Source organism: Rhinopithecus bieti, unplaced genomic scaffold (genome assembly GCF_001698545.2).
Source record: "Rhinopithecus bieti isolate Rb0 unplaced genomic scaffold, ASM169854v2 scaffold_10351, whole genome shotgun sequence".
Lineage (NCBI taxonomy): Eukaryota > Metazoa > Chordata > Mammalia > Primates > Cercopithecidae > Rhinopithecus > Rhinopithecus bieti.
This window is the reverse complement of record NW_016806805.1, coordinates 1130591-1153965: the sequence shown is the minus strand read 5'-3', so window position 1 is coordinate 1153965 and position 23375 is coordinate 1130591. Positions and strand designations below refer to the sequence as shown.

At 37.7% G+C, this 23375-nt stretch overlaps 1 protein-coding gene across 3 annotated transcripts in view; it reads left to right on the top strand.

Annotated features, from left to right (window-relative positions):
* Window positions 1-23375, top strand: part of JMJD1C (jumonji domain containing 1C) — a 320916-nt gene that overhangs the window by 97715 nt on the left and 199826 nt on the right. The window lies entirely within an intron of this gene.

Below are 23375 nucleotides of genomic sequence, written 5' to 3'. Positions count from 1 at the left end.
GTTCAGGCTGGAGTGCAGTGGCGCGATCTTGGCTCCCTGCAACCTCCACCTCCCAGGTTCAAGCAATTCTCCTGCCTCAGCCTCTCGAGTAGCTGGCACTACAGGCGCCTACCATCATGCCCGGCTAACTTTTGTATTTTTAGTAGAGATGGGGTTTCATCATATTGGTCAGGCTGATCTGGAACTCCTGACCTTGTGATCTACCTGCCTCAGCCTCCGAAAGTGCTGGGATTACAGGCATGAGCCACCATGCCCAGCCTTCTGCTAAATTTTTTAATAAAAAATTTTAATTGTGGTAAAATAGACTTAACATAAAACTTGCCATTTAAAAAAAAAAAAACTTGCCATTTTAACTGTTTTTGAGTACACAGTTCATTGGTAGTAAGTATATTCGCGTTGTGTGTTACCACTGTTGTCATCCAAACACAGAACTTTTTGCATTTTGCAAAACTGAAACTGTACTCATTAAAGAGCAGTTTCTTATTCCCCGATCTTGCTAGCAACCACCATTCTACTTTCGGTCTCTTGAGTATCTCATATGAATGTAATTATACAGTATTTATCCTTTTGTAACTGGCTCGTTTCACTGACAATGTCTTCAGGGTTCATGCATGTTATACCATGTGTCAGAATTTTCTTCCTTTTTATTGCAAAATAACATTCCATTGTGTTTATACACCATGTTCTTTTCATCCATTTGCCTGTTAATGGACAGTTGTGTCGCTTCCACCTTTTGGCTATAGGGAATAATACTGGTATGAACATGGCTGTATAAGTATCTGTCCAAGCCTCTGTGTTCAACTCTTTGGGTGTATACCCAGAAGAAGAATTGCTGTATCAGATGGTAATTGCATTTTTAATTTTTTGAGGCACTTTCATACTGTTTTCCAAGTGACTGCACCATTTTTCATTTCTACCAGCATTGTATAAGGGTTCATTTCTTTACATCCTCACCAACATTTACTTTCATTTTTTTTTGGTATTTACTTTCTCAGTAGGTGTGAAATGGCATCTCATTGTGGTTTTGTTTTATATTTCTCTAATGCTTAATGTGATGTTGAGCATCTTTTCATGTGCTAATTGGCCATTTGTATGTCTTTTGAGAAATATCTATTCATAAAGTTCTTTGCCTGTTTTTGAATTGGATCTTTTTGTTGTTGTTGTTGTTGAGTTTTAGGATTTCTCTATGTATTCGTGATATTAGTCCCTTTTTAGATACATGATTTGGTAACATTTTCTCTCATTTTACAGGTTGCCTTTTTGTGTGTTAGCAGTGGCCCTTGCTGCACAAAACTTTTGAATTTTGATGAAGCCCAACTTGTCTGTTTCCATTTGTTGCTTATGCCTTTGTTGTTATATATTCAAAAAATATTGGCAAATCCATGTCATGAAGCTTTTCCCCTTATGTTTTCTTCTAAAAGTTGTCTAGTTTTAGATCACAAATTTGGGTGAATTAATTGATTTTGCATTTGGAATATCATGTAAGGATCCAACTTTTTTTTACATGTAGATGTGTCCACTTTTTCCAGCACCATTAGTTGGAAAGACTGCCTTTGCCCCAGTGAATGGTCTTGCCTTATAGAAAATATTTTGACTATGTATGCAAGGGTTTGTTTCTGGGCTTTCTATTCCATTCTATTGGTCTGCAGATTTGTTCGTATGCTGATACCAGCTCACTGTTTTGATTACTGTTGATTTGTAGTACATTGTGAAATCAGGAAATGTTTTTCCATCAACTTTCTTCTTTTTCAGGATAGTTTTGGTTATTCAGGGTCCCTTGAGATTCCCTGTGAACTTCAGGAGAGATTTTCTTTTCTCCAGAAAAAGGTCACTTGGATTTTGATAGGGATTGAATTGAATCTGTAGATGGATTTGGGTGTTAGACATCTTAATATTAAGGGCTGGGTGCTGTGGCTTACACATGTAGTCCCAGCTCTTTGGGAGGCTAAGGCGAGAGGATTGCTTGAGGCCAGGAGCTCGAGACCAGGCTGAACAATGCAGCGAGACCCCTTCTCTGCAAAAAAAATAAAATAAGCTGAGTGTGATGGCTCACGCCTATAGTCTCAGCTACTTGAGAGGCTAAGACTGAAGGATCACATGAGCCCAGGAGTTCATGGCTGCAGTGAGCCATGATTGTGTCATTGCACTCAAGCCTGGGTGATAGAGTGATACCCTGTCTCTAAAACTACACACAAACACACACACACACACACACACACACACACGCACATATAAATATTAAGTCTTCTAGTCTTTGAACAGGGGTGTCTTTTTACTTGTTTATGTTTTATTTAATTTTGTTCAGTTATGTTTTATAGTTTTGTTTATTTCATCTCCTAGGTAATTTATTATTTTTTGATGCTCTTGCAAATGGAATTATATGTTAATTTCATTTTCAAAGTATTCATTATTGTTATATAGAAACTAGCCGGGCGTGAGCCTGTAGTCCTAGCTACTCGGGAGGCTGAGGTGGGAGGATCCCTTGAGCCCAGGAATTCAAGGTTGCAGTGAGCTGTGATTGCACCAGTGCATTCCAGCCTGGATGACAAACCAAGACCTTGCCTCAAAAAAAAAAAAAAACAACAAAAAACGATTTTTATGTGTTGATTTCATATCCTGTTGCTTAGGTAATATCCTTGTCAATGGTGAAAGACTGAAAACTTTTCCTCTAAGATCAAGAACAAGACAAGGAATCCCTGCTTTTACCATGTCGATTCAACATAGTATTTGAAGTTATAGTCCAGAAATTAGACCAGAAAAAGACAAAAAACATTTAAATTGGGAAGAAAGAAGTAAAATTATGCCCGTCCACGGATGATATAATCTTGTACTTAGAAAACCATGAAGACTTCACAACAAAGCCTATTAGCACTAATAAATGAATTTGGCAAATTAGTAGAGTACAAAATATCTGCTTTTTTTTAAACATAGTTTTAGCTAAGACTGCATTAAAATTGTAGATCCTGCTTTTTTCCTTAACATCTATCCTCTACATTTCGCCTTTATGAGTAGTAATTTAAGATCATTTTTAATGGCTGCATAATATTTAATCTTACAATGACCCATTTCCTTAATGTTTGGCATTATAGTTGTTTCCAGTTTTAGGGAGCATTATAAGTGACTGGAATAAATACCATTGTAAGCCTTTCTCTGCATATCTGATTTTTAAAAATTTATATTCATAGTAGTAGAATTAATAATCACAGGGTATGAACTTGAAAGCCACAAAAATCTGTCTCCTGACACTCTTCACAAATGGTCTAAAGGTTGTACTGACTGCCATTGTCCTCAGTCAGTGTTGGGGTGTGTTTATCTCACTGATCACACCGTTGTAAGCATTAATTATTTATTTTTCAGTTTATCTTGTTTTGAAACACAAATGTTTGGCCATAACAGGAGTAGTTTTACATCCTAAGGGGATGCAGCATTGAATGTTACTCTTTCTCTGCTAATTGGTTATTTAAAAATATTTCGTTGTTTCAATTTGCATTCTTTTAATAGGGTGAATTTTTTTTCATGTTTATGAGCAATTTGTATTTTTAGTGAATTGTTATTCTTTAGTACTTATTAGGGTTTTGTGTTTTTTATATTTGTTATGAGCTTTCTTTATATTATTACAGATATTACAACCTTTTTGTCGTATTTCTTTCATAGTTTGCTTAGCCAGTTGTTTGATAGCAAGTCTTTTTGAATTGTATGTTTATTTTTAAAGTCTATACAATGGGATATTGTCATTAATTCCAGTAGTCAGGTTATGTGTGCTTGCCTTCCTTCCTTTTTTCTTTTGTTTTAGAAGATTGTAAAAATTAATAAAATAAACAAGTGAAATGGGAATGCTTGTTTGTAATAATTAAGAAAACAGTCAATTTAAGTTTCGTAAGCATTTTGCAAACATATGCAGTAGATATGACTGAGATTTTATTGTTTCCTTTTTTGGTCATTAAAATTAGGCTTCTTTAAGGATGTCTATAAACAGCAATTATGAAGTTCAGCATTTTAAAATTCCTACAACATAATGAAATACTGTATCTACAGATTTGAGAAATTTGAGGGATCTGTATATGAGATGGCAACAGAATGAAACACAGTAGAAACTAATACTTTGTCTTTAATTTTCTATAAATTTAATGTTTCTGTGCACATGATACTTTATGTTCTTTTGTATTTAAACATGTTTGTATTATCTTCTTTCTAGTTGTTTCACTCCTCGTGTGGTACTTGTTTAATATTACATATCGGTTACGTTATCTTGTCTACCTCTTATACCTAGAAATGAGTGGAAACTGGCAGTGTACCTGCTGGTTCTTGAGATCATGACAAGACAAAAACAAATCCTGTTGTCTCATTAACATATTTTAAAGTCTATTTTTAAAAATTTAACATAATTGCATCTTCAACAAAATATGGATAGTGTAATACCCAGGCTACTTCTCTGGAATTGTCTGGTTCATCTTTCTTTCTAGGATATCAGTAGCAAAACATTTATGGGAGCACCACATGCAAGATGCTGAAGTGGTGTCTTTTTTTGCTTGGTCCTGTATAATCATAGTACCACTTGAGGCCATTCTAATGCTGTAGACTGAGGTAACTTGCATCTTCATGTAAGTTACTTAATAGATTGTTAAATTTTATTTACTTTTTAATAAAGTAAAATACTTATGAAAGCACATTTATCGGCACCAGGGAAAGAAAGTGTTGGCATTCATAATTGAAATCAACGAATCACCTACCTAACTGGGTTAGGGCCCTGGCTCCATCTCCTTTAGGAAAACCTTCTGTGGGGAGTGGGGCTTCGACCCTAACCCAGGTGGGCTGTAACACTGCTGTATTTTCTAAGGGGCAGAGTTTTCTACTACTATTCTGCTGGCCCAGCCTTCCAGATCACCCCAACCAGTGCTCCTATATAACCATCCTGTGCTCCTGTAGAACTTTTGTTTTGTACCTCTGTTTTAACAATCAGCACATTCTGCTTTGTATTATACCTATTTGTTTGCATGTCTGTCTTCCCTTAATAGATTGTAAGTTCTTTGAGGACAGGAGTCATGTCTTAGTCATCTATGTATGGTTCCTTGGAGTCTAGCACAGTGCTTTACCCATCTCAGAAAGTAAGTAAATTCTTATTTTAAAGTGATGAATGTGCTGCAACCCAGCTAGTGCAAAAGAACCCTACTGGGAGTTATCACAAGTTTTCTGACTGTTAACATATACCATACCAAAGGACAGGAAAGTAGAATCACCCAATTGTGGTAAAACTGTGAGTTACCAATTTTAAACATGTCAATATATAATAAAAAACAAATACTAAAAAGCTTATAATATCCATTCTCATCAGATACAAATTTGATTCCTGAAATCGCCAAGTAGAAAAATGTAAAATTACCTGAAATGTGTTATTTTAAAGATGTTAAAGGAAGAAACGGACATCCTCACAATTGACTTAAATATTCAAATCTTTGATAATTTACCTGAATTTCTGAATTGAGTTTTAGAAAACTCGGACTACTTTTTCTCAGGGTTGCTTTTTCCTTCATAGATAGGTAATTCTGATTCAACTGGGAATTGTGATCACATCATAAACATGTAAACTCTTAGCAATTTATTTATTTTAAATTATTCTCTTAGTGAGAGTGCTTTTTAGTTACTATCCATTCCAGAAGAAACTCCCTCAAAGGAGAGTAGAGTTCACTGCTCTTTGGGACAACATTACCTTTATATCCAACAGTTATATTGCCAAAGTTGGTTTAGATTATGGCCTCAAGCAAATTTTACTAAAATGTGAAAATATGCCACCTTCCAAGTCAGAAATAAACTTTGGAGTATGTTCATTTAAAGAGTTTTTACGTATTTATAATTGAATTTCCACAATTAGAATTAACAGTTGCATGTCTTTTTGTACTTTGTTAAATAATGAAATGGAAGTAATGACAGTGTAACTTCAGGATTATTATTTCCCTACAAGGTAAAGCACTTTAAGAGATCAAATTATACGTAATAAAATATTAAACTTTTTAAACGATAAACTCTAGTACTGGCATGTATTGCAACGACAAGTTCACACACTCATGTCTTGTGGATTATAAAATGACATTATTCTTTTGGAAAGTATTATGTTATAAGAACCATAAGAAGTTCATACTCTTTGATTCATTAATTCTAGTCTTAGGAAACTATGCTTGAAAACAGGTTTTAAAAGTGTATTCAGTTTAGCTAATGTTTGTTGCATACCTCATATGAATTAGACACTGTGGTGGGAGCTGCAGATTAAAAAAATTAAAGGCTTATGTTATTAGAAGAAAGATGTTTATTGCAGTCTTATTAAAGAAGAAAAGTAAAATGGAACAACCTTGATGTTCAGCAATTTGTGAATGCTGTTAAATTAATATTTTGGCATATTATGCAGCTTTAAAAGTGATAATTGTACAAACTTTAGGAAAATGTAGAGAAATTAAGTTAAAAAATATTAATTACATCGACAGTAGAAATATGTATTTAAAAAGTGTTATAGACTGGGGACAGTGGCTCATGCCTATAATCCTAGCACTTTGGGAGGTTGAGGCGGGAGGATTGCTTGAGTCCAGGAGTTCCAAGACCGGTCAGGGCAACATAGCGATACCCTCATCCCTACCAAAAATAAATTAGCCTAGGTAGTGGTGGAAGCCTTGTAGTCCCAGCTACTCAGGAGGCTGAGGTGGGAGGATTGCTTGACTCCAGGAGTACAAGGCTATGGTGAGCTATGATTATGTCACTGCACTCCAGCCTGGGCAACAGAGCAAGACCCTGTCTCAGCGGAAAATATATATATTGTAAAGTAATGAAAATCATTATTTTACAATGGCGGAATTTTGCCTGACCAAAATTGTCTTTTCCCTAAAAAACAAGTATTATTTCCTAGTAAATTGGAAATTTCATATAATGGTGTTATTCAGTATTTTACATTTTGGAGGTTGTCTTCTTCAAATTAGTTATTTTAGTAATACGTTTCTGTTGATGTACTTTGATAGGTATTATTTGTGTTTTGCTATTGCAGCATTAAAAAAAAAATCTGTCCTTAATATACAAAGAATTAACATTTAGTAATAAAAATGACAGCTTAAACCATAACAAAATAACATATAATGAGGATTATTTAAGGCTTGTTTCAAGCCTGTCTGAATTACTTGTTTACTTGTAGATTTGCTTGGCTTTATGTGACCTTAGATATTATAGACTCAGAGAATGTTAGAATTGGGGGAAAAAATTAGCAGTTATCAAGGAAGGTAGCATAATATGTTAACGACATAGACTTTGTAGCATATTTCTTGGTTAAAATCCTGATTCTTTCATTTACTGTTAATGTCTGGGCGAAATTAAGTTATTTATACTCTGTATGTCTCACTGTGTTCATAATAGTTGTATCTACCACACAGAGTAGTGAAGATTAAGCAAGACAGTATATAAATAAAACCTCAGTATAGTAACTGCAGTGAGTTTAGATAGGTGTACACTTTGAGAGAAACCTCTGTAAGAACACCCTCACTTCTGGCTTCAAGTTTCAAGTTTGAGACATTCCCAAAACCATCCTCAGGGTTGATAAATCACTGGAAGATTGATATAACTCACTGAGAGCTGTTACATTCATGCCTACAATTTATTGCAGAGAAACTATACAAATTAAAATCAGCCGGGGAAGAGATGTTTAGGGTACAGAGTCCAGGCTCTTCTCCTTGTGCAGTCACGTCCAGCATTATCTCTTTATGTCCATAGTATGTGAGTTTTGTCAGTGAAGAAACTCATCTGAGTCTTTGCTTTTCCGGTTTTATTGGGGCTCAAAATCACATACTCGCTGCATGGTGTAGCTTTGGGCTTTGGGAGGTCAGACTAATAACTTTAGTTCTCACTTCCTCTGGAGATCAGAATTGATACTGAAATGCCCAAAGCCTCCATTGTAGATCACATTGTTAAACTGTCCAGTGGCCAAAGCCTCCAGTCAAACAAAAACACTTGTATCAAGCAGGTACTCCTATGAAGCAAGACATTCAGTAGTCCTGGAGATCATCTCTCAGTTGCTGAGGTGGAAGGCCAGACATCTTTGTCTTCTTTGGTGTATAGGCTATGCCCTACCCTTTGGCCTACACTCTTAAAGCAAAGCGAATATATTTGAACGTCTACATTTAGTTTTCATATGGCAGACATTGCAATAGTAACCCTTTGAATATGCCTAATATTCAGAGGAGCCAGTTTTGAATAGGTATACATTTAAATAAACAGTCTAATTTATAAAGCCATTATGTACATCATTTTCTTGTACTAATTTAATTACTCATTTCCCCTGGATTTACAACTATTTTTGTATCTTATGAAAAATTTGTGCAGGACTAGTGGCATAGAAATTAGTTGATGGGCTGAGCATGGTGGCTCACGCCTGTAATCCCAGCACTTTGGGAGGCTGAGGCGGAGGGATCACTTGAAGTCAGGAGTTCGAGACCAGCCTGGCCAACATGGTGAAACCCCATCTCCACTAAAAATACAAAAATTAGCCAGGTGTGGTGATGCACATCCATAATACCAGCTACTTGGGAGGCTGAGGCAGGAGAATTGCTTGAACCTGGAAGGCAGAGGTTGCAGTGAGCCGAGATTGCACCGTTGCACTCCTGGGCAACATAGTGAGACTGCGTCTCACAAAAAGAGAGAGAGAGGGAGAAAGAAAAAATGAAGAAAAGGAAGGAAAGAAAGAAGAGAAGAAAGAGAAATAAATTAGTTGATGGTTAGCTAATTCTTCCTTAGGCTATTCATTTTCCATCATTATTACATCTTGAAGAGGCTTTAAATTTCCTGATACCATTAGATGATCAATATCAGTATTATAAGATTTATTTTTATAAGGGGCTGAGAGTGATGGTTCATGCCTGTAATCCCAGCACTTTGGGAGGCATGGGTGGGCAGATCACCTGAGATCAGGAGTTAGAGACCAGCCTGGCCAACATGGCTAAACCCTGTCTCTACTGTAGTCCCAGCTACTTGGGAGGCTGAGGCAAGAAAATCGCTTGAACCTGGGAGGTGGAGGTTGCAGTGAGCCGAGATCATGTCATTGCACTCCAGCCTGGGCAGCTGAGCAAGACTCTGTCTCAAAACCAAAAACCAAAAAAAAAAAAAAAGATTTATTTACATAAGGTAAACGAATCTTACCAACATTGTCACTTGTTACTCCATAGTGTGTTATGTAACAGTGTGATGCTGTTTTATTACAGAACAAATCAGTAAGAATTGCAGAGGAATTTGCTATGCCTCCTCAACAGAATTAACCCTTACCTAGATACTGGATATTTTCATGGATAGGTGTAGTTACAGTGGGCCCTTACTGGGTTATTTCTGAATTCTAAGTCATTTAAGAACAAAGCTACTTACCTTGTCTCAGTTCACAGGCTTGTGCTAAGACTGGTTTCCCTGTGTGCTGTTATATAGTAGGGTCTCCTTGTTTGTGAATATGATGTATTTCTTTGGTAGCATTTTCCTGCACAGAGCATTCCAATTTAATTATGGAACTCTTTTGGGTACTGCTTTCCCATGAGAATGTTTCTCCAACATTTCCTGGGGCAGTATATATATTTCAGGTTTTCAGATTCAGGGAAGCAGTGTCCGTTAGTGCCCAATAGTAAACTAATTGTCCCTCAAATTGAAATTTTTAGGTCCAGAATCCTGGTGGCTTTCCTATAAGCTCTAGTCTGTGCTCCACACAGGACTGTTGTACAAAGAATTTGCCCAGCTTCTATTCCATACTATTTGAAATTAACTTGGGTGGGCTCAGGCATTTTCACTGGTTTTCAGTTAGCATGTCCTATAAATATTGCCTGATAGGAAGATTTAGATATATTCTGTTTAAGTAGGGGAAACATTCCCCAGTCAGACATAATAAATATCTCCATAATGCATTCAGGTAAAGGAGACACACTACTGTACATAAAGTATGTTCAGACATTCTGATTTTAATCCGAAGTTTTACCTTAATCCATAAACTCTTGTGTTCTTATGTCTTTCCAGTATAACTGTAGCTCCTCTTAGGACTTCACCAACAGACTTGTAAGTTCTGTGCATGGGTCTCTTGTGGAAACATCTCTACCCTTAACTGTTTTATCCATTTAAAAGCATTTGACTCTGGGTCCCCAGCTAGGGACTAGCAAGGAATCCAGGCCTTCTCTTCAGGCCTTGTCTTAATTAGATTGCAGAAGCATTGGCTTAGGCAAGGTGAAGTTAGATTTTTCTTAATCATTTTTGCCTTCCAGTTTTTAAAGTTTCCTCAAACTAGGGTGAATTGCTGGGTGCGGGAGCTCATGCCTGTAATCCCAGCACTTTGGGAGGCTGCAGCGGGCAGATCATCTGAGGTCAGGAGTTTGAGACCAGCCTGACCAACATAGAGAAACCCCATCTCTACTAAAAATACAAAATTAGCTGGGCGTGGTGATATGAGCCTGTAATCCCAGCTACTCGAGAAGTTGGGGCAGGAGAATTGCTTGAACCTGGAAGGTGGAGGTTGCGGTGAACTGAGATTGTGCCATTGCACTCTGGCCTGGGCAACAAGAATGAAACTCTGTCTCAAAAAAAAACAAAAACTAGGGTGAATAAAGCAGATTTGTTTAGAGCTCTTTAATGGAGGGAGACCAACAGGGGCTCCTGTTGGTCCACTCAACCTCTGAGAGTGCTGCAGTGTGACCTTTGTTTTGGCTTCGATATTTTATTCATCCCATTTCTTAATAACTGTTTAAAGATTTACACCCAGCTGGGACTAGTCTCTTGAATTTTCCTCTTTCTTTTTCTCCATTGTCTTACGAATCTTTATTGCCTGTTCTTTTGGCAAGACTTTTACCGCTGGCCGTGGGTCTGTGATTACTGGCTATAACTGGATCTGGCCAAAAACCAGATTTGGCCCAGCATTAGGATTTGCCTTTCTATTTCGCTGTTCCAGGTAACAATAATCAAGGGATTGTATAGTAACCTTATTTATTGTTTATGTAACAGTTATTATTATCATTATTATTATTATTATTATTATTATTATTTTGAGACAGAGTCTTGCTCTGTCGCCCAGGCTAGAGTGCAGTGGCCGGATCTCAGCTCACTGCAAGCTCCGCCTCCCGGGTTCACGCCATTCTCCTGCCTCAGCCTCCCGAGTAGCTGGGACTACAGGTGCCTGCCACCTCGCCCGGCTAGTTTTTTGTATTTTTTAGTAGAGACGGGGTTTCACCGTGTTAGCCAGGATGGTCTCGATCTCCTGACCTCGTGATCCGCCTGTCTTGGCCTCCCTAAGTGCTGGAATTACAGGCTTCAGCCACCGTGCCCTGCCGTAACATTTTCTTATGTATCCAGTGAGCCAGGTCCCCAGGAGTTGGATCCATCATTTCTAAGTCCCACTGGTAACTTTTATTTCTACTAATTGATTGTAATACAGCTGTAGTTGGATCTATTATTTGTAAATTCCACTGGTAATGTTTACCTCCAGTAAATGATTATAGCACAGCTATAGTTTTATGCCATGAGTGGCCTTGTAGCCACCCAGGAGACAAAGGTTTGTCATCCGTTATTCTTTCTCTTCATTCAGTGAGTCAGCTTCAGCAAGTTAATGTCATTCTCGTGCCCACTTCTGATGCCGTTGCTGCAAGCTTGAGCGATTCCAAAAACCAACCTCAGGTTTGATAATTTGCTAGAAGAACTCACAGAACGCATTGAAAATATTATATTCATGGCTGTGGTTTGTTATGTAGAAGTGATACACATTAAGATTAGCCAAGGGAAGAGAGACATAGGGTGCAGAATCCAGGAGGAGTCCAAACGTAGAGTTTCTGGTTGCCCTCTCTCTGTGGTATCATAGACAACATTAGCTCATTTCAATCAGTGTATGACAGTACTCACAGAATATTGTCAAACAGGGAATCTCAGCAAAGCCTTTGGTGTTCATTATTTGTATTGGGGTTTGATCACATACCTCCCACATGGCTGACCTTTAGTCTCCTCTGCTTCCAGAGTGTCAAACTATTACCTTTTAGTTATTCCTTTCTCTGGAGGTCACAGCTATTACTGTGTGGCCAAAAGCCATACTGTGTGCTGTTATATAGTAGGGTCTATGTGCTCATTAAAATGATACATTCCTTTGGTAGCATTTTCCTGGACAGACCATTCCTGTTTCATTATGGAATTCTTCTGGATACTTCCCATTGTAAATCACATTTTTAGATAGTCAATGGCCAAAGCCTCCAGACAACAAAAAAGCTTCTATCAGCCAAGACATGCCAAAGGCCTAGTGATTGTTTCCCAGTAGCTGAGAGCAGAAGTCAGACCTCTTTCAATAAGGTTGATCTTTCACTATATTAACACCGTATATAAAGGACTTTTATAAAAGCTTTGTAGTTATGGTATTATTGTCATCATCCAGTTTAATGCCTTCTTTTTTCCAGTAAGAAAAAAGGTCTGGGATAATTATGTTAGTTGATTTGTTTACATTTTCATTTTAATTAGTAGCACAATTGAGAGTGAAAAAATGGAACCCAAATAGTCTAGCATAATACTTTTTTTTCTCCTCTAGTGGAGCTTATACCTTGCCAATTACTGAATCTTGAACTCCTGACCTCGTGATCCGCCTGCCTTGGCCTCCCAAAATGCTGGGATTACAGGCGTGAGCCACCTCTCCTGGCCTGAATTATTGAATCTTACTGAGAATAATCATGGAAAAACATTTGTATTTTTTGGTCAACCTAGTTTCAGGAAAAGTCTTGGAAGGAAAACAACCTAATTTTTATTTTAGTTTATTCCTGATCAGACAATTTAAGATTTGGAGATATAAATGAGAATAAACTAAAATATTTGTGTTCAGAAGGTATAGGGAGTAAGGAGACAGATGTACAAGTGGAAAATGAAACATTCAGTTATAGAGTAAACGTTTATAACAATGGGACAAATGAAGAGGAAGTGCCTGGCTTGGCTAAGGAAAAGCTACACAGAAGAGGATGAGACTGGCTATGATTTTAAATGCTGAATTGGCATTTTCCGATGAAAAATGGTTGGAAGGCATTTTATGAGAAAACAGGTCCTGGTTGGGAAATCCCAAGGTCTTGTGTCAAGCTGGCATAGATAGAATAATTGTGATGGAGTGGCAAAAGATGGAGTAGAAAAGAGTAATCAAATCATAAAGGGTCTTGTGTTACAATAGGATTTTGGAAATATTCCCCTTGTAGGGATTGGAACGCCATCGAACCAAAATTATCTGGATTAAATCATCAATTTTGTATTTTAAGTAGGTTGCTGTAGCTGTAGTATGGTGGGATTTGAGAAAAGCTAGTACATTATCTTGTAATTTATCCCTTTGTTTGATGTAGGTAAGACTTGGATAAATTTGTGTGGTAAAACATGTGCTTGACCAGGTGTGGTGGCTCACGCCTGTACTCCCAGCACTTTGGGAGGCTGAGGCAGGCAATCACTTTTGAGTCCAAGAGTTCGAGACCAGCCTGAGCTACATGGTGAAACCCCATCTCTACAAAAAATTAGCCAGGTGTTGTGGTGCCTACCTGTAGTCCCAGCTCCTTAGAAGGCTGAGGTGGGAGGATTTCTTGAGCCCAGAAGTTTGAGGCTGCATTTAACTGTGATCCAGCCTGGACAACAGAGGGAGAGTCTGTCTCAAAAAAACAAAAAGCATATGCTTATCTTTGCTTCCTCCAAAATTGCACCAAGGTAGAAACAACAAAAAAAGGATGAACAAAGTAAGAGCTAATGGTCACAAGATAGAAACACATTTTTAGAATGTAGGGAGTAGATGAGAATTAGTGACCAGTTTAACAATATTAAAGAAAAGAGGGCCAGGCTTCACGCCTGTAATCCCAGCACTATGTTTTGTTTTGTTTTGTTTTACCCCTTGCCCACTTCAATCCCAGCACTTCGGGAGGCCAAGGTGGGAGAATCGCTTGAGCCCAGAAGTTGAAGACCAGCCTGGGCAACATAGTAAGTCCTCATCTCTATATAAAAGTTAAAAATTAACCAGGCAGGCTGGGCACAGTGGCTCTCACCTGTAATCCCCGCCGTTTGGGAGGCCAAGGTGGGTGGATCACATAAGGTCAGGAGTTCAGGACCAGCCTGGCTAATGTGGTAAAAGCCTATCTCTACTTTAAAAAAAAATAAATAAAATAAAATAAAATAAAAATTAGCCAAGAATGGTGGCGCATGACTGTAATCCCAGCTACTCAGAAGGCTGATGCAGGAGAATTGTTTGTACCGAGGAGGTGGAGGCTGTAGTGAGCCAAGATTGTACCACTGCACTACAGCCTGGGCAACAGAATGAGACTCTATCTAAAAAAATAGATAAATAAATAAATAAAAACTTAGCCAGTCATGGTGGCGTGTACCTGTGGTTCCAGCTGCCCAGGAGGCTGGGACCAGAGCAGGAGGATCACTTGAGTCTGGGAAGTAGAGATTACATTGAGCCATGTTGGTGCCACTACACTCCAGCACGAGTGACAGAGTGAGACCCTGTCTCATAAAAAGAAAAACCTGAAATCTAAATGTCATCAGAGGGGAGTGCTAGCAGATTTTGGAAAGCTTCAAAATCAAAGCCTCACATGCTTTGCATGATACACCTGGTGGTGGGAACTGATAATGCAGGAGTTGATTGAAAAATTGTATTGGTTGGGTGTGGTAGCTCACGCCTGTAATCCCAGCACTTTGGGAGGCCGAGGTGGGTGGATTCCCTGAACTCAGGAGTCTGCAGTCAGCCTGGGCAACATGGTAAAACCCCATCTCTACTAAAAACAAAAAATTAGCTGGGCGTGGCGGCATGTGCCTGTAATCCCAGCTACTTGGGAGACTGAGGCAAGAGAATTGCTTAACCCTGAGAGGCGGAGGTTGCAGCAAGCTGAGATCACACCACTGCACTCCAGCCTGGGTGACAGAGCAAGACTCCATCAAAAAAAAAAAAAAAAAAAAAAAAAAAAAGAAAGAAAAAAAGAAAATTGTATGAAAAGTAGACTCCCAGTGCTTTCTTCACACTTCGCAAGCTAACCTCCACTATTTACAGTACATTCTCTCAAGAATATGAACAGTAGAGGTTCTGGCTTTAAGAACATTTGGCCCATCAGAATTTCTGGTAGAACAAGTGCATTAAATGAAAATCCTTCTTCTAAGTGGTTCTTTCAGCCCCATTTATTTCATGTCAGCCAGGTGCATAACCCCTGAAATGATTAAAGGATTGTTACCTCAGGGAAAGTGAAGGTCCCAGAGAAAAAAACAATAATAAATACGGGTAGTAAGTGCCCTACAGTAATACTCACCAAGCCACCCTCATTCACAAAGTGTTTTCAATAGCTTTTAGTGCCTCATGCTTAATTATGAATGCTTAGTCAGGGATCCTCAGTCTTCTAAGTACTGATCATATTTTAGGAATTGTGTATAAATACAGTATACTAGGCCGGGCATGGTGGCTCACTCCAGTAATTCCAGCATTTTGAGAGTCCAAGGCAGGCAGATTGCTTGAGCACAGGAGTTTGAGACTAGCCCAAGTAACATAGTGAAACTACATCTCTACTAAAAAATACAAAAATTAGCCTGGTGTGGTGGTGCCCACCTGTAGTCCCAGCTACTTGGGAGGCTGAGGTGGGAGGATCACTTCAGCCTTGGAGGCCAAGGCTGCAGTGAGCTGTCATTGTGCCACTGCATTCCAGCCTGGTCAACAGAGTGAGACCCTGTATAAATAAATAAATAAATAAATAAATAAATAAATAAATAATGTAACTAAACTATTTAAACTGTTGTGATTTACAACTAAGTTTTTGCCTATATGATGGCAAGAATTGTGCACTTAAATGTATTCAGTAGAGGCTGAATACCTGATACTATTAGCTGTTGAGTAGATAATGAATAAAGGACACTTTAGTTATGAATTAAAAGGAATTTCTTGATTTCATTGTTAAACTCCTTTCAAACTAGTGGTTGGTTGGTTGAATGATTTTGAGATGCAGTCTTACTCTGTTGCCCATGCTGGAATGCAGCGTCGTGATCTTGGCTCACTGCATCCTATGCCTCCCAGGTTTGAGTGATCCTCCTGCCTCAGCACCCCAGTAGCTGGGATTACAGGCATGTACCACTATGCCCGGCCAATTTTTGTATTTTTAGTAGCAATGGGGTTTTGGTGGCCAGGCTGGTCTCGAACTCCTGACCTCAGGTGATCCACCCGCCTCCGCCTCCCAAAGTGCTGGGATTACAGGTGTGAACCACTGTGCTCGCCCCAAACTAGTGATTTTAATGAAGCCCATATTTCTGAAGTTGCATGAAAAAAGGAAGTGAACCATTATTTTAAATATCCTCTTAAATTCTTTCCCAGAATTAAGTACATCTAAAAAGTAGATTTAAATTTTTTCTGCTCTATAATTTTGGACTTTGCTTTCCTTATTTCTTGAGTGTATCAAATTGAGGAGTAAGATATTCTTTTTTTTTTTTTAATTTGAGACAGTCTTGCTTTGTTGCCCAGGCTGGAGTACAGTGGCACAGTCTCAGCTCACTGCAGCCTCTGGAGTAGGTTATTCTTACTGAGTCCTCAACTTAAGACATGCCGTAAATAAAGTTGAGAGGAAGCTGATTTTTAATTTTTAATCTTTCAATTGAATTATTTATCAAACCCGAGACACTTCTGCTTATCTGACTTTTCTTTCTTTTTAGTATTTGATGTATGTATGCCAAGTTCTAGGTATACAAGTATCAAGTTTGTTTGTTTCTTTATGTACTTATTTATTTATTGAGACAGAGTCTTGCTCTTGTTGTCCAGACTGGGGTGCAATGGCGCAATCTCAGCTCACTGCAACCTCTGCCTCCAGGGTTCAAATGATTCTCCTGCCTCAGCCTGGCAAGTAGCTGGGATTACGGGCACACGCCACCACATCTGGCTAACTTTGTATTTTTAGTAGAGATGGGTTTCGCCATGTTGGCCAGGCTGGTCTCGAGCTCCTGACCTCAGATGATCTACCCGGCTTGGCCTCCCAAAGTGCTGGGATTACAGGCGTGAGATACTGCACCTGGCCTAGTTATTTATTTCTTAAGACATTAAAATAACTCACTTAAGTTTAAAATTAGAAAATTTAGTTATTCAAAAATAAATTAAAAAATTACAGTTTTAAGCCACCAGCCAAAGTTAATATTTGAAACAGTTCATTTTTAATGATGAAGGTCATGGAAAAGAATTGAAAGTGTTTAATAGAAACTATACTTTTTAGGCCAGGCGTGGTGGCTCACGTGTGTAATCCCAGCTACTTGGGAGGCTGAGGCAGGAGAACCACTTGATCCCTGGAGGCAGAGGTTGATGTGAGCCAAGATCGCACCACTGCACTCCAGCCTGGGTGACAGAGTGAGACTCTTGTCTCAAAATAAAATAAAATAAACTATACTTTTAAAATCAGGTTTAAATATATTTGAAATATGTAGCTTTTGTGGTGAATATGTAATATTTATCTTTATTAGCAATAATTTTTTTATAATATAAGCATGCCATCATTATCCAAAAACAATCTCCCTGCCTATCTGGTAAGAATTCTAATTAGTGATTTCTGATCATTTTGGTATGAACAAAAATGTTTATGTTGGATTTTCATTAAATTAAACATACCTATGTCAAATATCCTTTTAGGAACTTACCGCATGACTGCAAGTTTAGTCTTACCAAGATTGCAAGCCAAGTTTTAAAATTAAGGTGCTGGAAATAAGAAGACTTATAAGGTTGGATTAAAACATATCCACAGAGTAGATTAGGTATATAATACCTGCTTAATACATGTTTAAACAAAGTACATTTTAATATTTCATTTCTTTTATTTGGAGACAGGGTCTCACTCTGTCACCCAGACTGAAATGCAGTGGCATGATTATAGCTCCTTATTACCTCAAGCTCCTTGGCTCAAGTGATACTCCTACCTCAGCCTCCCAAGTAGCTGTGACTTAGCCAGCTACTTGGGAGGCTAAGGTAGGAGGATCATTCTTCTAAGAATGCACCACCACCACGCCCGGCAAATCTTTTTATTTAATTTTTTTTAAGAGATGGAGGGTCTTGCTATGTTTCCCAAACTGGTCTTCAACTCTTGGCCTCTATGATTCTCCTGCCTCAGCCTCTCAAGTAGCTGGGATTACAGACACAAGCCATTCTGCTCCTATTTTAAGATTTTTCTGTGGTATTCCTTATTGTTTTCTGTCAGCTGTCTATAGAAAAGATTAAGTTCTTCCATACTTTTTTCTTTAAGGAACAAAAAATATTTTTAAATGCTACACTGACTGATAGGAAAATACTCAGATTCAATCTTACTAATTCTCTTGAATCTAAAAGTACTGGATTACCACATGGAAATAATACCAAGCCATCCTTACAAAAGAGTTTTAAATTCCAAATTGTGAAAGCAGTCATAACAACTTTCAGTATTTTCTTCAGTAGCTATATTTTAATTAGCATTTCTGTGACATTAGTAACTCTGATAAAATTATTTCATGAAACAGGAGGAAACGACCAACTCAAAAGCTAAGCAACAATTTCAAGTAAGATTAAAACAAATGTTAAAACAACTTGTACTGAGACCATCACATTCCTAATCATGGGTAATGAAAAGTTTTTTTGTTTTTTTTTTTAGAAAAAATGAAATCCAGAAGAGGCAGTAATTACAATAGAAATTCAATTAAATTTATTATGTAATAAAAAGTTATGAAATTGGATAGTTCATATTCGAGGTAATGATTGGTCAGCAATTATATTGGAGACTACAAAAGACCAGACACGGTAACGTGAACCAGTTCTCCAGCAAAAGATGTTTGGCTCATTATAAACAATATTAGACACATTTTTAAAAACTAACTTTTTGAAGAAACTGCCTGTGTTTTAGAAAATGAAAAGTAATGGATAATTCCTCCTGGCAAAACATCCAGAACAAATGTATGAACATAATGTGTTGGTTATTACCATGATATATATGCACAACAGCTTAGAAAAATGTTAAAGTAGTTGTTGAATGTTAGAAATGGTGATAGCCCATGAATAGCGGGCCCAGGTCAGTTTATACCAATGGGCTAGGGTATATAGTGGGAAATTAATAATAGCAATCTCTTTTAAGATGATGCTAAACAAAATGTTACTTTCTTAAAATTACATTACTAGATTATAAAACTCCATTTAAATGGGAAATTCCAGGCTCTCAGACACTCTAGTATAGGCAGTGTGTTGCCTTTCATTAGTATGGGCTGCTCAAAGAATATGTAACTTGGATTTCTCTCCTGGTAGTAATATTCTTAAATTCACCACCAATAGCCAGGCTTCTGGGGAAGTTGTAGGAGGTCATTATTTTGAAGGTCGGCAGCGTTGGTTAGATTTCTGTCATCAGCCCTCATTTTCTGATGGGGGACGCACAGATGCGCGAGTCCGATCATTACTAATCAAAACTGTTTTAAGTGTGAATGTATGTGTAGGAACTTAAGGTAGTTATTGTTGAACTAGACAGTTTTAACCTGGCCGCCTTTCACACTGGCGTTTAACCAGCCCTTGGGGTATGGAGGTATTTTCAGTCTCTTCGTTAGCGTTGATAACTTACTTTAGGGACCGCCACCCAACTTTACTACTGCCATATGTTTCCAAACTTTTATACAAGCTTTTTTCTGTTTTAACAAATCTTGTTTTTGTTGTGATTTTTATTAGGTTCTAATCCTAATAACAAACCTTATTACTGAATTTCATAATTTTTTATTTTTTCCCTTTTTTCCCGCGCGCGCCTATTCTAGACCCTACTCCTATGATTGATATATTTGAATTATATCATCATTAAAGAGAGCAGGATCTTGGCTATATTGTCCCAGGCCTGGCACTAGAACTCCTGGCCTCAGCCCTTGTAGAGTTAGCTGGGACGAGCAGGCACACACCACCATATCGTATCTTCAGTCCCTTTTTTTTACCCCATTTCTTATAATTGTTATGTCATATTTTCATTGTTTTATCGGGCAAACATGACAATTATGTTTGCCATTTACGTAGAATTTACCAGAATATGTTTAGTTTTTTCTGAGGATTTGCTCATGGTCTTGTAGAACTTTTCTGGTTTTGCCTAATTTCTTAGCCCCCAGTAGTTGATGTTTTCTTTTGGGAGAGAAATCTGTGAAATAAAATTTTCCCATGTCCTAAAATAGTGATGTTTGGGATCATTTCTTTGAATTCGCTTTGACCTTTCCCATTGTAAATATTTCCTACATATCTATTCATCTCTTTTGTTATAACTTGGAATTTAACTTGGGATTTTCACCTTTTCATTATTGTAATTCAAACAGCCAAGAACAGCAAGCCATTTATATATATGAAGGGCGTTGATTCCATTTTTCCTCATGTCCAGAATACAGTTGGCGCCACATCTACATGGTGTTCGAAATTTGGATCAGGTTTTTTTTTTTTTTTTTTTTTTTTTTAGTTTTTGGGGCTGGGCAGGGGAGTCTGTTTTGGGGACTAAAAGTGCTTGCTTTTTTATGTAAGGAGTTTGTGTGTGTGCGTGTGTGTGTCTGTGTGTCTGTGTCTTTCAGTATTTTAAACACAACACAATCGTATCTGTGTTGGAAGATAATTTCTTTCATTCAGTAAATATATTTGAATACTTAACTGTTGGCTAAGCATTATGTAGATACTATGAATCTCTGCTGTATAACACAAATAGGTAACTGCAATTGTGAAGAGTTTTATGGAAAATAACAAATATCTTTTGATACTCTTTTAAAGCACATTTATGCCGGGCGTGGTGGCTCACACCTGTAATCCCAGCACTTTGGGAGGCAGAGGCAGGCAGATTGCCTGAGGTCAGGAGTTCGAGACTAGCCTGGCCGGCATGGTGAAATCCTGTCTCTACTAAAAATACAAAAATTAGCCAGGTGTGGTGGCGAGCACCTATAATCCCAGCTACTCAGGAAGCTGAGGCAGGAAAGTTGCTTGAAGCTGGGAGGTGTAGGTAGCTGTGAGCCAGTATTGTGCCATTGCACTCCAGCTTGGGCAACAGAGCGAGAGTCCATCTCAAATAAACAAACACACACATTTGTATTTACCATTTGAAAAAATATATTTGTGATTTTAAAAATATCATATATTGGCCAGGGTGCAGTGACTCACGCCTGTAATCCCAGCGCTTTGGGAGGCCGAGGCAAACGGATCATGAGGTCAAGAGATTGAGACCATCCTGGCCAACATGGTGAAATCCCATCTCTACTAAAAATACAAAAAATAGATGGGTGTGATAGCACGCATCTATAGTCCCAGCTACTGGGGAGGCTGAGGCAGGAGAATCACTTGAACCCGGGAGGCAGAGGTTGTGGTGAACTGAGATCGCGCCACTGCACTCCAGCCGGGCGACAGAGTGAGACTCCGTTAAAAAAAAAATCATTTATCATAATATCAGTAATATTACTAGTTAATTTTTGAAGACATACCAAGTTCCAGATATTTTTCTCAGTGCTTTACATTATTCTTTTGAGGTAGATACTATTATTCTTGTTTGTAGATGAATAAACAGGCATAGGGTAGTTAATTAACTTGCTAAAGTCAGAATCAACTGTATATTGAAGTTTAAATGATTGTGAATAGTATAAGGTTAAAAGTGAAAATCTTCTCTCATTCTCTTTCTGTATTTCCCAGGGGTATCCTTAGCTAACAGATGGTTTTATGTTCTCTCAGACTTGCCCTCCCTTCCTCTCCTCGCCGCACTTTGCTTCCTTCTTTCTGGGTTAACATAAATATTTACCAAAAATCTTGTTTCAAACTAAATAGAGAACTTATATACAGCTTTGTGAATGAAATGCAATTTTGATATCTTACGATTGTAAAGTTGAAATGCAGATGGATGAACAATGAAAAATAACAGTGCAAACCGTTGTAATATCTTCTAAATCTGGTAAGCCCGAAGGTGCTTATGCTAACCTTGAGGGTCCGGTCCACTAGGGATTTTAAGGAATGAAAGAATGCTTTCTCAGGTCTTTTTTGTTCTTCAGTGAGGATCTGGAGGTAAACTAGCTCAAAGTAATTCATTTTCAGAGTGAAGGAAGGCGGTCCTTTCTTTGATGGTGAAGAAATCATTACAGATTTAGAAATATTTGTATTTCATATGTCTCTATCTCCCACTTTTTAGTGAGTAATGCCAGAAAATATCTAGTATTTAGACATACGTTGTGTTTGTAGGTAAAGTTTGTCATCTACTTTGTAGTAGATGAAGTAGTTATTGGTCAGTAATACGTAGCTAGTTGTGTTACGTATGGGTCTGGATTAAATCTTTTACTATCCCTTTTGTTACTGTAATGTAGCACTGCCATATACTGCTATGTAGATTGTGTAACCCTAACACTATCTTACAATTTTTCATGTAATGTAATTGATATTTAAGGTTAATTTTTCCTCTCATTGGAGTACAAGAAGTCCTCTTTTAAATATAATTTATTTGAAGAACATATGAGAAATTTTGGAACACCAGATGAATTTATTTTAGATAAATAGTGATGCAGTAGCCTGCTGTTTCAGCTCGATTATGGTTTCTTTGGGCTTTAAATCAGCTATTCTTGAAATTTCATTATTGTGTAGTCCAAATAAAGTTGGACCTGCTTGCTTTCTCACTGGACGCCCATCTCATTATTGTATGTGATCTAAGATAAATACTCATGAGCACACATTACCTTTTTTTTTTTTTCAATAAGTAACTAGGGAAAACATCATAGAATAAAACGTCTACAAAATCTTCTTTGCATATCTTTCTTTCCAATCAAGAGCAACTCTCTCACATAACTGTTACTGGAAAAGTTCTCTTTTCCAACTCCTCAACTTTTTACTGTTGTTCCCTCTTTCATATAGTGCTCAAATTTTTCTCTTCCAAGAGCAGCTTTCTAGTCTGTCTCATGTAAATAAATTGAGACTCTGTTTCAAGAGTTTTATAATGAAGGCAATAGGAATCCTTGTGATGATGGAACAATTCTCTGTTATGGTTGTGGTCATGCTGTTTGTTAAATGAATCTGCACGTATTACAAAACTGCATAGAACCACACAGCCATGCGCACACATATGCACACAAATGAATATATGTAAAATTGGTGAAATGAAAATAAGCTTTGTGGTTTGTACTAATGTCAGTTTCTTGGTTTTGAAATTACACTGTAACTATGCAAGATGTGACCTTTGCATAACATCTTGAAACCAGGTGATGGGTCCTCAGGGGCCTCCCTGATTTTGTTTTTTAATGCACTTTCTTATGAATCTGTAATTATTTCAAAATGCTAAAAAAAAAAAGTAGATCAGTTGGAACATGGCAGCACGAGTGAGAGAGGTTAGAGAATCACTTGCTTTTTTTTTTTTTTTTTTTTTTTTTTTTTTTTTTTTTTTTTTTTT